Source organism: Oryza sativa, chromosome 6 (genome assembly GCF_034140825.1).
Source record: "Oryza sativa Japonica Group chromosome 6, ASM3414082v1".
In the NCBI taxonomy this organism is placed as follows: Eukaryota; Viridiplantae; Streptophyta; class Magnoliopsida; order Poales; family Poaceae; genus Oryza; species Oryza sativa.
Genome location: NC_089040.1, coordinates 12,243,722 through 12,259,674, shown reverse-complemented (window position 1 = coordinate 12,259,674; position 15,953 = coordinate 12,243,722). Strand labels below are relative to the sequence as shown.

At 41.6% G+C, this 15,953-nt stretch overlaps 1 long non-coding RNA gene and 2 pseudogenes across 3 annotated transcripts; 2 read left to right on the top strand and 1 right to left on the bottom strand.

Annotated features, from left to right (window-relative positions):
- The first annotated feature begins 37 nt into the window (after positions 1–37).
- Positions 38–1,233, top strand: LOC107281264 (uncharacterized; annotated as a pseudogene).
- Positions 1,234–4,224: 2,991 nt separating this feature from the next.
- LOC107278142 (disease resistance protein PIK6-NP-like) lies at positions 4,225–8,338 on the top strand (annotated as a pseudogene).
- Positions 8,339–10,418: 2,080 nt separating this feature from the next.
- On the bottom strand, positions 10,419–12,913 carry LOC4340871 (uncharacterized). 3 transcript variants are annotated; one of them, XR_001546472.3, is made up of 5 exons: positions 12,257–12,593; positions 11,880–12,006; positions 11,449–11,509; positions 11,095–11,354; positions 10,419–10,732 (listed from the first exon to the last, which is right to left on the bottom strand). It is a non-coding gene; the product is annotated as an uncharacterized lncRNA (long non-coding RNA). The 3 variants fall into 3 exon arrangements; XR_001546473.3 differs by having other exon boundaries at positions 12,354–12,593; XR_010742206.1 differs by lacking the exon at positions 10,419–10,732 and adding an exon at positions 12,776–12,913 and having other exon boundaries at positions 10,871–11,354; positions 12,354–12,593.
- Positions 12,914–15,953: the final 3,040 nt, after the last annotated feature.

Genomic DNA, 15,953 nt, shown 5'->3' with positions numbered 1-15,953 from the left:
GCGGCAGTGCAGGAGTAGATGGCAGCAGCCCAGAGAAATGGCGTCAATGTTCCTCGAGACGCTGTGCGCGTGGCCGCCGATCGACCTGTGCAGCTGCCGCGCGAGCAGGGTTCAGGCTTGAACTGGAACGGTTTCAGGCTAAGCAGGAAACACTCAATGAAGCAGCCACCAATAGCAGCATCGTGGCAGGCGCTCCACTCGGCCGATTCGTGCCAAACCAACACGCCACCTCCTCAAATCTCCCTCAACACGCACACCGCAGCGGTAGAGAACACCAGAACGACGGGATGGACGGACGAGGCGAGAATCTCGCCGTCGCCTCCACGTACGGCGAGAACCCGCGGGCCAGTGCCCGCACCTCCTCTCCCACTCCTCGGAGAAGGCGAGGACGGTGGTGGTGGTGGTGGCGGAGGTGTAGGAGGAGAAAGGGAGGTGGGCGCTGGACAGGTGGGAAGCCGAGGAGGCGGAGGAAGGGAGAGGGGAAGGTGCGAGAAAGAGAGAGGGAGAGAGGGAGTCACGGGTGGTTGGGAAAATGCGTCTAATATTTTGGGCGTGGATCGGGCATCCGAGTATGAGCATTTTCGACATGCCGTTGCTGCTTCGATTGTTCAACTGACAGCCAGCGATATATATGATGAGGACATCAACACCATCGATACATCCACGTCTCCACAAGTACAATTTCATGATCCTATTTCCTGCGCTCGTGCACGTTAACTCAACTATCAGGTGAGTGAATTCTTGAGTTCATATTCCGCTTGTTTATATCCTGGAGACGCGTGCACTCTTGTTTTACTCAGGAATGCTGGAGAGAATCCAATGGGGAGAGGATTCGTGCGGGGTGGACTACAAGACTGCACCAAATTTTGATGGCCGCCATGACTTCATGCAAACTCCGATTTGGACGTACAAGTATTTCATGAAAAGCTTATCAAGTCTACTTTTAAATGGATCCAGCATCATGTCCATATATGTTTTGGAGCGCCCGCAATTATCGTTTTACTACCGAGTACTTTTCTATCCACGGTGTTGCGTCACCTCATTTGGGTCCAATGGATTGTGTATCAAGTTGGGCCCATTAGGGGCGCGCTCTAGGGTTAGAGTATGACCCCAACACCCATGTGGTCGTTCTCCCCCTCTTCTTATACCTTTAGCCGCCGCAAAAACAATTGGGTTTAGCTTAGATCAAAGTCTAGCATCGCTACTTTGCCAAATAATCCCGTGATTGGTTAGATCGCCGGTTTGCTTGTTATGGAACCCCACTTGTGATACTTCTATTGATTCAATACATCATCTTGATTCGCAAAATGAGTTGCTTGTTTATCTTGTTCTTGCTAGTTCTCGATTGCTTGCAGGAACAAATATCCTCGTGGTTAGGCTGATCATGCATCCGTCGAACGACCGCCTCTGGAGTTGGTGTAACGATTGCTAAGGCGCAACATCCATGGATAGTTGTAGTCAGATCACCAACGTCTCTCCATCCAATCGACTTATCCTCTTATCGAAGGATCGTGATACCATCGCCCACATCAATATATATGCTGACTGACCACCACATTGCATGCATCGGTCAAACACTCAAACTACTACTACTGCTGCTGCTACTAATGAAATAAAGATAAATCATAACCTACATATGTAAAAAGTATGCCAATGTAGCTATGCGTATGCGGACAACCATCCTACCGTACATCAACAACGTGAATTAATTCGAGACATGTTGGGACTTGGGTTATACTATGACCACGTACATGAGTCCAGGTGGTCACAGATTTGCAGAAATACAATTTACGAATAACTAAAACTTGAAATTAAGAAAAAGAAATATTGGAAGCGAAGTCTATAGTTCGTATAGGAATAAAGTTCATAAATAATGGGAATACAATTTTTTTTTAAAAAAGGAATATTAAAAGAGGAGTCTAGAGTATTGCATACATAATTTTTTTTTAACTGAACAACGGTAGGAGATCTACCAATATATTAAGAAGAAGAGAGTTTGCCCTATTTATAAATAAAACCAGACCCAAAAACCATACAACTGTACGGTTTACTAAGGGGAAGCCGGCGAAACCCTACACAGAAGAAAAAACAAAAACCTGTGGCAAAACAACTATGAAAACCCGATGGCGACCAAGGAAGGAGCAAGAACATCAAGGCGAGGCCTCCAGGAAGGGAAGTAACGACAAGGCCGATGCCAATGCCTGCCCATAACTGGGCTGGGATTTCACCCAAGGAGAGAGACAAGAAAGCAACACCTCCAAAGGGGAAACGGCACCCACAGGCGTTGAACCCGATGTTGGGTGTTATCATTGCCCAGCTCATCGGTTGAATCCGATGCAGCAACTCCGACTCCACCAAAACACGAAGTCTCTAGAATTGCAGAGAGAATGCAGACCCGCTTCAACCTCGGAACACCCACCAGTTCACTGAGCCAATATAATTTAGAAATAACTAAAATTTGAAACTGAAAAATAATTAATAACTATCATCTATATACTATAAAATATGAATATCTTGCATTAGTTGGTTTGGTCAAGTTAGTACATACTTTAGAATTATGTTGCCATTTTAAAATATTTTAATAATCAAATGTGAAAATATTTAAGCTATTAATAAGAAAAAAAATTAACGATACTAGCCACGCAATCTACACGGGCCACCAATGCTAGTTAATCTAAATCATTTATGACTTTTTATCCAGGGGTAAGATTTATTTATACTACCACCTTAATTAATGAAAATAGAAACATGAAAGGATATACTTGTCACAGATTGGGTCCTGAGTTCCCAATGCGTGATATTTCCGTATAATAACACCTTAATTAATTATCATTTATATACTATACAATATGAATATCACATATAATATATAGATGATTGGATTATTTGAGTGGCTAACCTTTCAATTTAAAAATGTTGTATATATCTAGTTGGATGTAGAGACCTGGTAAAAAATACCCTCATCTAATGAAATAATAGTAAAGAAAAAAACAAAACTTGGAGGGATAAAATTTTAGATTTGCGCCTCAGATGCACAATAATCAAGGAGTGGAACGCGGCGCGCTCGTGCCATCAGTCACGTGGTTGGTGTGGCGTTCTCAGCGACAGCGGATCGGCTGGATGACGAAGGGTGAGATCCGAAGGCGGCGTGCTCGTGGTCTACCTCCACTCCAGGCCCAGGCAAGAGAGCTAGGGAGCCGGCACCAGCGCGGCTGTGCTCCTGTGCCCGAGCGTAGCACTCTCCCACGACCTCGCACATGAGGAGGTTGTGTAAAACTAAAGTGATGGCGGCGAGTGGTACAACAATCAGGTTGCCGATGGGAAAATCGAACATCGACAGTGATGACGGCAATGAAGGGAGCCACGGATGGGGCAGGGAACAAAAGAAAGCGACTTGTGTGGATAAACACCCACTGATCAAGGCGGTCGCGGGACAGGGTGTTGCCACTGAAATCAGCTGGCAACGGCAATGCGAGAGGACGCTAGAAGGATGCGTGAATACAAGACTGAAACACAGGAAAAAAGCAATAACCAAAATTACCCCTAAGGAAGAATTACCCAAGTACTAATACGTCCTTATAAACAGACGGTTAAGATTGTTTCTACTAGTTGTAGAATACTACCGGTAAAGAGCACTGTAGTCGGACTAATATCTCATACTACCTTCCTTCATTTTGTGGTTTGTCCAATGCTTGAAAAGATGCAAGAACAGACAAGCAAAGCAAAGCAAAGGATAAAGTCATTGGATGTAGTACGTCCTGACACCTGACCTTATGAATGACTTCAAGAATCCTCCAATGAATAGAACCATATGCTTGCCTTGCCTAGAAGAAAAGAGAAGAATAGAAAGTTCGTAAAACCGGGCATTATCTCTTCCCATGTATTTCTTGAAGAACTAGAGCTGCTTTGCCTGTTGAAGAGAAGAGACCTATCCAATCAACCACACACCAATAATCCAATGCACTATTGGAGAGACACCTAGCTCGTTCATTCTCGGTCCCAGTACAACTTGCTAAGGTGCTAATCTAAAACTAAAGCTAAGAGGCTTAGCTAGGTGGACACCGTTCGGCGAGGTCGCGTCGTCGGCAGCACAGCAGCAAGCCCTGTGCTGTTGCAATGGCTGAGCTCGCGGCTGGCGCCGTGAGCTCGCTGCTGGGCATCCTCCGGAACGAGGCCTAGCTGCTACAGTGCGTCGGTCATGACGTGGAATTCATCAAGGAGGAGATGGAGAGCATGAACAGCTTTCTGGAGCACCTGGCGAGGACGGCGCCTCCCGACGGGTCGCACGACGAGCAGGTGCAGACGTGGATGAAGCAGGTCCGGTACCTCGCCCACGACTACAGCAACTGCATCGACCACTACCTCCAGCGTGGTGACCCGGCGATCCACCGCGCCAGGGGTGGCCTCCGTGGCTACTTCTGGTGGGCTTACTGGTTCGTGCTGGAGAAGGTCGCCCAGCACAAAGCGGCCGCTCGACTGTGTGAGCTCAAGGAGCGGGCGAGCGACGTCGACAAGCGGCGGATGAGGTATGGCGTGGAGATCCCGTGGAAGGTGGTGCCCATCGTCTTCCTCCTCGTCTCAAGCTGTTGCCGCACTTCCGGCCACACAAGACGATGATGAGGACAGAGCTGGTGAGCAAAAGGCGGCAGCGGCGGCGGAATCTTCTTCTTCTTACTACCAGCAACAAGATCTGGAGCCTCCTACTCTGGATAACTACTTCCTGGACAAGATAGCCAGCTGAGTGGAGGTGAGAAAGTCGAGGGAATCAATACGATCCATCGCTGTTGTGGCATCGGACAACACCGCTAGTGACATTGTAAGTGAAGGTTTGACCAAAGCGGGTGTACAATTCAAGCACACGGTTCGGATCAACCTCCCATCAGTACACTACCCATCAGATTATCTAGGACCCAACGAGGTCCTCTGCTACATCTTGCGTGTATGCACAATCCAGAAGGATAACAAAGATCCAAACTATGTGGATAATGGGATTGTTCGGTTCAAAGCTTGGAGGCAAAGAGAACAGATGATAAGAATAGTCAGTAACAAGTTTGAAGAGCATGTTCCGAGAAGGATTCAAGATCTCATTAGCAAGATTGAAGATATGGAGAGTAAGATCAATGTAAAAACAGTAGGTAGCGAAAAAACAAGACAAACATATGAAGAGGACAGCATGAATGAAGGAACAGATGGTGGAAGCAAGACAATTGAAGGAAACGCAGGAGGAGGAAGAAACACAGCTGGAGAAAAAGGGGGGGTCACAAAGAGTGAGGAAAAGGGAGGGGGAAGCAAGACAGTTGAACAAAGAGGTGGGAGCACCGAGACCCAAGAAAAAACAGGCGGTGGAAAGACGACTGAAGAAGCAGTAGATACCGAGTGCTCCCTGGTTCTTCAAACTGACAAACCCTTATGTGTACTCTATCTTGCGTTGCTAAGTGAGGAAAAATGGAAGCAAGCCAAGGATGTGTTAGCATTGGAGGAGCAAACTCTTATCAACAACACTGCCAAAGAGTTTAAGCAGCACATGGAAGGAGATATGAAGACCCCAACAATTAAGCTGCTTGATACCCAATACCAAGCTATTCTGTGGGAGGTGTTCCTGACCAGCAATCCCGAGGAAGCTACTACTGCTGCTAGTGCTACTAGTAGTAGTACTAACAGACGTGCTGCACCTGCTACATTGGGCGACGATCAAACCAAAGAAATCATGGAACAGATCAAAGGAATCATCCACCTGGTCAAACAAGACATCCTTGAGGAGATACAGGCTATTAAATCCCATGGCCCTAGAGAACAAAAACTAGGCCATGATCAAGTCGTCAGTGCCATCCAAGATGCCAAGAACAAGATTACACAAATTGGCCTCAAAATTAAGGAGCAGATGATAATTAAAGGAATGATAGATAGAATAAATTTATACTTAAAAGATGGAGACACATTATTCATTATCGTGGAGGATGAAAACAGAAGACATGAACTTAAGTGGGAGGATATCATGAATGCTTTGGAACTGTTGAAGTGCGCCAAGGGCAGTGCCGTGATAGTGACCACAAAGAACACCCAGAAGGCCAGTGAGTTTTGCTACCCACCAAGTGAGCCTATAACATATTCTCTTGTTGGACTCTACCATGATATTGTGCTCAAGCTCACACAACAACTGGTGAATAATGAAGATGACAACAACAATTCCCAGATTCTCCGCGACATCTTGGACAAGTGCCATCCACATGAATTTTGCATGAAGATGTTCGCTCGTGCTTTGTATGCTAATCCCAACAGGAGCAATAAAGAACTAGGCAGGCTACGTGACACACTACAGATTTCAGAAAACTCGTTGGATACTAAAGCCAAGAAGATATTCAAGTTCTCCTACAGAGATCTGCATAGAGAACACAAGACCTGCTTGCTATACTTAGCAATCTTCCCTCAAGGCACCAACATTAGGCGATCAACCTTAATAGCACGATGGCTTACAGAAGGACTAATAACAAAGGAAGACTGGCCTACCGCAGTTCGCCATGCCGAGCGATGTTTTGATGCTCTCATCGACCGGTGTCTTGTTTCTCCAGGTGATATTAGTGCTAAAGGAGAGTTCAAGAGCTGCATGGTTGGTGATCTTATCCATGGGTTTATCACCAAGATTGCTAAGAAACAACACATTTTGGATGCACGCTTATCACATACTGGGCACACCACTTCTCTGTCTTCAGCGGTCTCCGACTCCGTGCCTCTGACAGCATAGACATGTTTGTGAAGAAGCTTCATAATTATTCATCTCAACTATCACTACTCAAGTTGCTAGATCTGCAAGGTTGTCAATGTTTTGACAAAAGCAGCTACCTTAAGGCCATCTGCAACAACATAGCACTTCTCAAGTATTTGAGCCTGAGGAGGACAAATATCACCCATCTACCCAGTGAAATCAACAACCTCCATGACCTAGAGATATTGGATATCCGGCAAACTAAGGTTCCTGAGAAGGAAACAAAGCTTGTCCTGCTCCTAAAGCTAAGGCGCTTGCTCGCTGGTTACACTGATCCAAGTCCAAGCTTTAATGACAAGGGCACAAACAATAGGACATTTTCCTGTGTCCGGATTCCTTCCAAGATTGAGAAAATGGAAAATATGGAGGTGTTGTCTAATGTCACGGCTTCATGGTATGGCTATGAATTGAAAGACATAAGAAAGCTATGGCAGCTAAGGAAGCTTGGTGTGGTTATCAAAGATAAAGACAGACACCTCCAGAATTTGTTTCAAGCGGTTGGTGACTTGAATGAGTGCCTTCAATCTATTTCGATCACTATAACTGACACCAGAAGTGAGACCACCTCAAAAGATTCAAAAATACTATCAGATGAACTTTACAACCGCTTGATACATCCACCGAAGCTTCTGGAGAGTGTAAGCATCAACGGATCCACAAATCTACGGATTCTCTCATTATTGGCAAAAGGTAGCAATGAGCTTACCAAGGTAGCTTTGAGTGGCACCAAGTTGAGACAGAAAAATCTGGACATGCTTGCCGACCATCCCAAGTTACGCAGTGTCAGGCTCCGACAATGATGCATACAATGACCCTAGCCTAACGTTCAAGAAGGAAATGTTTGAACATCTCAAATGCTTACTTGTCGACGGAGATAACCTGAAGTGCATGACGGACATCATCTTTGAAGAGGGAGCGGCTGTTGAGCTTGAGAAGATCGTCTTGTCCTCTACCAATGTTAGGTCCCTTCGTGGGGTCGGTCGCCTTCCAATGTTGAAGGAGCTCGAGTTGAAAGGCAACAAATCATTATTTTCTTTCCATGGAGGTGTTCCGTTGTCTGGAGATGGAGGAGCTCATCAGGAAAGCAACGAGCCAGTTTCACATTCTAAAGATGGGGCTGCTCCTCAGAAAAACAATGACGTACATGTTTCACCTTCTGAAGATGGAGCAGCTCCTCACACAAGTACTGATGGACAAGTTCCACCTTCTGCAGAAGGACCAGCTCCACAGATAAATACTGAGGTAAAGATTACATTCAAGAAGGGAGAATTCCAGCAACTCAAGTATTTTCTTTTCGAGGACTCCAAAATTGTCGACATCATCATTGAAAATGGAGCGGTTCCTGAGCTTGAGAGGATCATCTTGTTGTTGACTAGAAAGGAGTCCCAGCTTACTGTGTCTGGCAGCCGAGCAAAATTGAAGGAGATCGAGGTGAAGGGTGACAAGTCAATCCTCCTTTCGCTACTTAAGAATGCTAATAAAATTGAAAAGGTGATTCTCTGTGTTACCTCACTGAACAGAGATGAAGCTGGACGCCTAGCCAAGAAACAAAACATTTGCTGCCTGGTGCTCTAGGAAAATTCTTATGAAGAAAGCGAGCTTACCTTCAAGAAAGATGAGTTTCCAAAGCTCAACCTTCTTACTGTCCGGTGCTCCAAGATAGAAAAAAGAGTCTCGCTCCGATGCTTTCTACTTGTAGTAGAAATTAATCCGAGCCATTGATCGTATTTAATCGTAGGTTTGAGATCTAATTCTACTCCCACCAAATTTTATGGGAGTAGAAATGTAGAGGGGTATATTTGTCCAAAGATAATAATTCACGTAGGGGTATTATTGTAATTTGTAATTATCTAACTGTTCACTCTCTAACCGTCCAAGTACGTGATAACAGAGATAACAGGGGATCAGAACGGATTAACAGCGGCAAAATTGGGGATCGATACGGGAAAAATAGAAAATAGATTAAAAAATCTGCCGAGATCGGTAGTAATAAAAAAAAAAGAAACCTTGTCTCCAAGTAACAGGGGATCAAAACAGAATAATAGAGCAGAATAATATGGGATATATTATCTCCAAGTACGGGATAAAAAATGGGGATAGATTCCGACAAGAATTTACAACCGACGTCGGACAACCATGCGTGTCTTTTTAAAAATCGACCCGTCCGGACGGTCGTGGACTTGATTTGTATTTGTACAAAATAAACCGTTTTGCCATATTCTAGGAGCGATCGATCGGAAAACAATGGTTTTTTAAAATCGACCCAGTCCGGACGGTCGCGGACTTATTTTTTTATTTGTGAGAAATAAACCGTTCCGCTATAATTTATGAGCAATCGACCAGAAAACCATGGTTTTTTAAAATTGTTCCGGTCACGGACTTAATTTTTTATTTGTTCAAAATAAACCATTCCGCTATATTCTATGAGCGATCAACCGGAAAACCATGGTTTTTAAAAATTGACCCGGTCGCGGACTTAATTTTTTATTTGTCTAAAATAAACCGTTCCGCTATATTCTATGAGCGATCGACCGGAAAACCATGGTTTTTAAAATCGACCGGGTCGCGTACTTAATTTTTTATTTGTCCAAAAGAAACCGTTCAGCTATATTCTAGGAGATATCGACCGCAAAACCATGGTTTTTTAAAATCTACCCTTTTCGGACTTAATTTTTTATTTTTCCAAAATAAAGTGTTCCGCTATATTCTATGAGCGATTTACCAGAAAACTATGGTTTTCTAAAATCAACCCGGTCGCGTACTTAAATTTTTATTTGTCCAAAAGAAACCGTTATGATATATTCTAGGAGTAATCAACCGGAAAACCATGGTTTTTTAAAATCGACCCGGTCGCTGACTTAATATTTTATTTGTCCAAAATAAATTGTTCCGCTATATTCTAGGAGCGATCGATCGGAAAACCTTGGTTTTTTAAAATCGACCTGGTCCGGATGGTCGCGGACTTAATTTTTTATTTGTACAAAATAAACCGTTCCGCTATATTCTATGAGCGATCGACTGTAAAACAATGGTTTTTTAAAATCGACCAGGTCGCGGACTTAATTATTTATTTATCCAAAATAAACCATTCCGCCATATTCTAGGAGCGATCGACCGGAAATCCATGGATTTTTAAGATCGACCCGGTTCAGACGGTCACAGACTTAATTTTTTATTTGTCCAAAATAAACCATTCCGCTATATTCTAAGAGCGATCGACCGGAAACAATTGTTTTTTAAAAACCAACCCAGTCATGGACTTAATTTTTTATTTATCCAAAATAAACCGTTCCTCTATATTCTAGGAGTAATTGACCAGAAACAATGGTTTTTTAGAATCGTCTCGGTCGAGGACTTAGTTTTTTATTTGTCCAAAATAAACCGTTCCGCTATTATGTAGGAGCGATCGACCGGAAAACTATGGTTTTTTAAAATCGACCTAGTCGCGGACTTAATTTTTTATTTGTCCAAAATAAACCGTTCCGCTATATTCTAGAAGCGATCGACAAAAAAACAATGGTTTTTTTAAAATTGACCTAGTCACGGATTTAATTTTTTATTTGTACAAAATAAACCGTTCCGCTATATTTTAGGAGCGATCGACCGGAAAACCATGGTTTTTTCAAAGAAAATGGCAGTATCTCATACAAAATAATTAAGCCACATAAGAACAATATTTTTCTATATCTTGAACCCAACATATGGAAAGAATCTCTCAAACATGTATCACTTTGGTAAGTAACTATACATTGCTTGCTGTTTATTTCCTGACAAAAATGTCGATCATATGAATTGGCCAAATTGGAATCGAATAGAATGAAATAATGTATCCTGACTACATAAAGTGCAGTTCTTCAAAGCTTCTGGTTATTTTGCTGTTACTCCACTAGAAATGTGCAAGGCTTCAAGAACCAAAACATGCTACTGGAGCTCCCTTCTGTTTCACCATCTCTCACTAAGAACCTGACCCTGCTATGCATGTATACAGAAGGTTAGGAAAGTAAAAGAAGGCATTTGCACGACTGAGAATATTATTGATGGATAAGGTAAAAAAGGGTGTCCATGACAACTAGTCCTGCAAGATCATAAAATGCAAAATCTCCTGAGTTCTTCTCACAAACTTCTGTAAATTATAGCATGGCTTGATAAGAGAATACAGTGCTCAAGTGGCCTATATGTATTTTCAGAGCTGATCCGAAAAAAAAAAGTATTGGGGAAGGTTAAAAATCCTCCTGTTTGCACACTATATATAATAGCTATTGCTGCCATTAATCCAATAAAAAAACAATGCCATTAATACAAAAGATACAAAGTTTGTGAGCCACAATAACCTTATTGGTTATTTGTGTGCAATGTCTCACTGAATGGCCTTCGTCTCTTGGATGGAGCTATCCTTTTGCCCTAATCTCGGACTGTCTTCTCTAATGGCTGGTTACAAGCTCAGCACAGCAAGACATTGAGAGAAAGAGACGATGATACAAGCTCAGAGGATCATATTCTTCTGAACAGCAGGTCACTGAAAGTGTTAAAGCAGATCGAAAAAAGAAGGTCAACACTCAGCTGCTGTTCTTTTCCGTCCAGAAGTTATAAGCTGCATGGATTATATGGCATGAAGAAATTTCAGAATAATGCGGAGATTACCGTGAGTTTGATGTAATAGAAGGAAGGTGGAAAGAGGTACTAACAGATGAAGATAGGTCAGATGTCTTCAGTACTCTCAGTCTCTTAACTGAAGAAACAAACATCCTACATGATTTGGAGTTTCAGACTATCAGATAAGCAATTCTACAATCCTTTTGAGAAGGTACTATGAGATAAAAAAAATTTAGTGATACCAAGAGGTACCAAATTTACAATAAAAAAAATGATACCTCATGGTATCTCCTTAAGAACCGTAAAATTGCTCCTATCAAATAGGAGGCATGGTCTAGTTTGATGGTAGAATTATTTTTTCTCAGTTTGATAATCATTTGATAATCAATAAAACTGAAAAAAAAATTAAGGCAATAGACTGCATATCATTTTTAAGCATTGCTGTTTGCGTAATCAGTATCCAATAAATGTAGTAACTTTGTTTACTACTCTCTGAAAATGCAAGGTAGAACGGAAAACACACCCCCACGGCACATCTCCAACAAGCACCCTGTCACCTTCATAATCTCCAGTTCCATCTAGCAAGCCAGATATTGCCACACCTTCCTGCCGGCAGTTGTTTGCTCCAGCAGCGAGGGGGTCTCTTTCGGCTTAAATACAACAATGCAAATTGAACACATCGGATCAGATACTGATCTGATAACCCAGCCATTCAAATTTCAAAATACTGAAATTAACGAGGAAATAACTTGCAAACTTTCGAAATAACATAAAGAAACAATTTATGCAGTGCCATTGTTCAGTATCAGTGGAAAACTCTGCAGATACTCTATCATAAACTACAGTCGCAATTGAATGATTTGTTTTTGTTACAAAACAATAGAGTTGAGGTTCATATACCTGCAAGAAGGCCTCGGAATACCTTGTCAACCGCTAAAGAACCTTTCAATCAGTTTGGCAAAAACTAATTACAGAAAATATATGGGAAAACAAATACCGCGCCGGGGGCTCGGGGGTGGCGCGACCAGCGCCGCCGCCTGCCGGGAGGACTAGCGGAAACCGCGGTGATGCAGTGATCCGTCGGGGGCTCGGGAGAGATGCGGTGATGCGGTGCCTGCGTCGGGGGGTCGGGGGCAGCGCCGCCGCCTGCCGGGAGGAGAAGCAGAAATCGTGGTGATGCGTGGGGGGGAGGGGGGGGGGCGAGATGCTTTGCGTCGAGCCACCGATTCCGCCGTACCTGATAAGACAGATAAATCATCCCATTCCAAAATTACCCTTAATTTATATTAACAGATTACTAATCTATCCTTTAAGATAAACGGCCGAGATTAATTCTATTTGGAGTAGAATATTGCAAGTATAGTGCACCGGAGCGCCTCTCTAGAAAAAATCATCTTCAACAAGGGATCTGCTCCTAACCTTGAGAAGATCATCTGGTCACGGCCGTCCTTCGCTGAGTTGGAGCCTCTCCCTGGCATTGGCAATGTTGAGAAATTGAAGGAGCTTGATCTGGACTGTGACAATGTCCCTAAGCAGGTGAAGAAAGACATCAGAGCACATAAAAATAAACCTGTTCTTACACCTAAGAAGCCGCAGCGTCAGGATCAAGCACTAAAAGAGGAACATGGCGATGAATCATGGCTTCGGCGTGGCTGTGCCAGCTATTTCTCGAAGAAGGAGGATCAGCAGTAGCTGATCGAGGAAATTAATGTCTCCATTATATCCTTTGATGATATATTACTCATCGTCGCCTGAGTGTGTGTGTGTGTGTGTTTGCTTCTTCGAATAAACCATGTGCGTGTGTGCGCCGCACGCACCTGCATTATGCATGCTGATTGCTTTGTGTGCATTCAAGTGTATCGATTTGGATTTGTATCACTGTGTGTGGTGTGTGGCTTTCGTCCGGATAATCTGGTATATGGACAGATGGGTCCATCTATGTAAACGTAATTGTGACATTTGGCTTGTCAATTTAGTTTCCTTATGTGTGCTGCACGTCTATCATCTCATTATGTGTCGCACTGCTACACCAAATGGCTGAAGTTGCAGGCCATGCTGAATGAAAACTCTGCTCAAATATGTTGCTTGTTCTCTCATCTGACATTTTTTTTTTCTTATTTTTCCGCAAGCTCCCTTGTCTTTTCTAGCTAGCTAGCTTGCCTGCATCATCAGCTCTTACTCTTATTGCTGCAGTTCTCTGCATGTGCAAGAAGGGGACAAAAACAGATGACAGATCAGGTTAACCCAGAAGAAAAACATAGTGTCAGGTACGTGAGAGGAATGAGCAGACAATGTGATTAGAATTGGCAGGTGATTCCAGTCCGGTATTTGGATTAATCTCAAAAACTCCACAACAAAACAGACCGGTTTAATCTGAAAATCAAATCCCAGCTAGTGCCCCATCCAAATAAGTATTACTTACACTAATCATCGTGCTGAACTATTGAACTGTACTTAGCGATATTTCTTATGTATGGAATTATTGGTGCTATCTTCTATTTTATCAGCTCGATATCGAAATGTCATTATCATCGAGAAAACATAAAAACGATGCTGGACAATGATATTTAATTAGAACATGTTTTTAGTAACCATAGTACAAATCAAATAATATGTGTGTCATCATGTGTGCACATCACACCTACACACGGAAAAGAAAGAAGGAAAGGAAATTAGATGTGACAATGCACTGCTCGTCTGCCCGCGATACAATAGAAGCTCAGGTGAACAAGTGATGCAATGTAATCACATATACTAATCGAAACACTAATAAAGAAAGCAGAATTGTAGATGATGATGTGAGTGACTGTTCTACCCTGCAGCGCTCGCGATCGTGGGTGTTCTGTTCAGGCGACGCTACACTCCATCGATCCTCGCTTCTGATCGCACTTCACCAATCACCAGCCAACCTCGCCCCGCGCGCCTATGAACGTGAGCCCGCGCACCCTGCATTATCCCCGGTCCCCCGCCTCCTGTGCGCACAAACCGCCGCCTTCCTCCGAGAAACCGTCGGTACTCCCTCCGTTTCTACCCCCTGCTTGCCGCGAAGGTTTAATTAGAAGGAAAAATGTGCATCGTAAATTATATATAAGTACAATGTAAGATTAAAAACTACCGTAAGTAAAAAAACAGATATTTGAAGTTTGTTCACGTCAATATGAGTAGAACTTTTACCTGCAGTACACCTCTACAAATACTCCTAAGCTACAATGGACATAATAAATTACCATAATTGTATAAATGACTCTTCTATTTTTTAGCTATCAACCAAATATATAAAAATAATAATAATTAGATAGATATTCATAACTCTCGAGTATATATCCAATATCCAATTTTTAATTTGTTTAAACTATTATTTATTTAGATGTTATCATATGTTTCTGTACAAAAATTATAATACGTCACCTGGATATAGCAAACCCAAGAAAAGAATTATCAGGGCATCACTTGGATATATACCCTTTCTTTTAATTGCGATCCTAGCAAAAAATTATCAGGGTACTACACATATAAATTATGTAATTGTTGATTGATATATATTGATTAATATGACATGAATATAGCTAGAATCGAATAATCTACCCAGGAAGGTGAATGTAGAAAGGCCAATGTATCTTTTACATACCAATCAAACAACAATAAGATATATAAAAAAATGTACATATATTTTATCATCTTAAACCATTTAAGAAACATACACCGTGAATAATTTTCATATAAAAGAATAATTTATCTAGTGGTCACAATGAAACATTAAAAATAAAATAAACATGTATTATGTGATCTTAAGTTATTCCATAAAACTGCATAGCTATATTAGATCGATGGTGTTAAAATAAAAATTATAAATGAAACTATGAAAATAAATTTATGCATAAATTTAATTTATCTAGGTCCATACTCCTACACTTTAAATGTCATCCAAATTGTCATACAACATATACTGCATCATCATACATTACTTTGCAAGCATGCATAGAAAAATTAGATATATAATATGTAAGTGAAAAGAACAGATTTAACTATCAATAACATAAATTATAAAAAAAATATTGTACCTTTAGTTGGATGCAACAATATCTAATTAATTATGTCTTTTGAAATATGCTCAACTGACGAGATAAATTAAATCGGCTGATTTGTATATAAGAATTCTAAAATATAGTATACATTATCATTTAATGGACTTAAAGGTAAAAGAAACAAATGAATATTACTATGGCTTCTATATCTTTTAGATATAAAGATAAATTTGTCTATTTTATATGCGTAGACCATTAAAAATGTGAATACTCCTATATATGAATATTAATAGGCCTCGAGCATGTTCATTGTTCCTATGCATGCATAACCAACTTAAAAATCCATTTAGATTTTCTGATATAATTTACTATGTATGAGTATTAATATTATTTAGATTGACTATACTTTTTCTTTTAACTACTGTACGGGTCTCACGTATCATAGAGAAACAATGTGTAGGGTAAATATATTTTTTTCCATATTTACTAATTCACATGCAAGCATATAACAAATTATATGCATATGAACCAATTAAAGCAATGACGATGGTACAAATAATATATATTTGTCA